Source organism: Ovis canadensis, chromosome 2 (genome assembly GCF_042477335.2).
Source record: "Ovis canadensis isolate MfBH-ARS-UI-01 breed Bighorn chromosome 2, ARS-UI_OviCan_v2, whole genome shotgun sequence".
Lineage (NCBI taxonomy): Eukaryota > Metazoa > Chordata > Mammalia > Artiodactyla > Bovidae > Ovis > Ovis canadensis.
This window is the reverse complement of record NC_091246.1, coordinates 244,323,833-244,325,714: the sequence shown is the minus strand read 5'-3', so window position 1 is coordinate 244,325,714 and position 1,882 is coordinate 244,323,833. Positions and strand designations below refer to the sequence as shown.

The following is a 1,882-nucleotide window of genomic DNA, read 5'->3' as shown; positions in this document are numbered from 1 at the left end:
GGCACCCCACTCCAGTATTCTTGCCTGGAAAATCCCATGGACGGAGGAGCCTGGTAGGCTGCAGTCCATGGGTTCGCTAAGAGTCGGACAGGACTGAGGGACTTCACTTTCACTTTTCACTTTCGTGCATTGGAGAAGGAAATGGCAACCCACTCCAGTGTTCTTGCCTGGAGAATCCCAGGGACACGGGAGCCTGGTGGGCTGCCGTCTATGGGGTCGCACAGAGTCAGACACGACTGAAGCGACTTAGCAGCAGCAGCAAACATGCATTAAGTTCAAATCAGATTACTCTTAAGCTATCACACCTCAGAACAGTACAGGTGGGACTTCCTTGATGGCTCAGTGGTAAAGAATCTGCCTGCCAATGCAGGATACACGAGTTCAATCCCTGATCCAGAAGGATCCCACATGCCGCAGAGCAACTAAGCCCATGTGCCTCAACTTTTAAGTCTGTGCCCTAGAGCCCGGGGACCGCAACTACTGAAGCCCTGGATCCCTAGAGCTTGTACTCTGCAGCAAGAGAAGCCACTGCAGTGAGAAGCTCAGGCACCGAAACTAGAGAGTAAGCCCTGTTCTCCATAACCAGAGAAAGACCCGGCACAGCCAAAAGTACATAAGTAAACAAAGTTTTTTTTTAAAAAAAAGACTAGTACAGATCACTGGGATATGGTAATTCATTTTTAAAGTTCATACCCTCAAAATAAAAGCCTAAAAAAGGAAGCCATCTTTGTTTCATGTCAATATTAAATTTAGAGTACTAAATCAATGTAGTTGGTAATTTCCTGCATATCTTAAGCTTTGAAATGATCGAATCTATAGTCCTGGAAGCAACCTTTGTGTTTATCAATACTTCCACCACTTGAATCTCTTTCAGGTATCATGATCCTTCTTATCTGTCTCAAAACTCATACTAAACAGAGTTCTGGGCTGCAGAAGAGGATTTCTTTTCTCACATGTCTTTGTCCACAGATTAAACAAACAAAAAAAAACAACACAAGTGCTATTGATTTTTGCTAGTCTGGTAGCGGTAAAGTGGGAGTTCTTAGCTGTTTTGATTTGTATTCTCTGATTATAATTAAAGTTGACACTTTCATTTTTCTGTATGCTTAGTATGTGAAAAAATACTAAGGTATTTATATATCCTTTGCTTGTTTTTCTATTTGATTTCTTGTCTTGTTGATTTGTAGCGATTGTATATTCTAGACATTATTCCTTGTTTATTAACATTTATTTATTTATTTGGCTGCTCTGGGTCTTAGCTGCCTCACACTGGATTTTCAATCTTTGCTGCCACATGCAGGATCTAGTTCTCTGACCAGGGACTGAACCTGGGCCCCATGCATCGAGAGGGTGGTGTCTTAACCACTGGACTACCAGGGAAGTCCCTCCTTGTTTAAACACTGCAGATACCTTCTCCCAGTCTGCAACCTTCATGCAAATTTGTTATGTCATTAATTTAGTAGATGTCCTAAATTTTGACCTTAGAATTTGGAGTCTTATTTTGGAAGTCTTTATTTATACCTGGGTAACAAAGATTTTCCTGTACTGTCTCATAATAGCTTTATAGTTTTAATTTGCACATTTAGGGAAAAATTCAGCTTTTTTCTCTACACAGTAAATTCATTTTTCTATCACCAAGGGAAAAAACAATCGTTCCAGTGTTTCATGATGTCACTTTTATCACATGTTAAGCTCCCATTCCTAGGCTCTCCATTCCATTCCATTGATCATTTTCTCAGTTTCAGTGTCAACACAGTATTTTTATTACTGTGGCTTCGTGGTGGAGCCAGTTCTACCAGTAGAGCAGGTCTCCCTACTTTTATTTCCCTCTGAAAATAGACTCAGCTTTCATAGACTTTTTTTCCTCTCATGCAGGAGAACT

General features: G+C 40.9%; 1 pseudogene; it reads right to left on the bottom strand.

Annotated features, from left to right (window-relative positions):
* Positions 1 to 878: 878 nt before the first annotated feature.
* Positions 879 to 986, bottom strand: LOC138434915 (small nucleolar RNA SNORA40; annotated as a pseudogene).
* Positions 987 to 1,882: the final 896 nt, after the last annotated feature.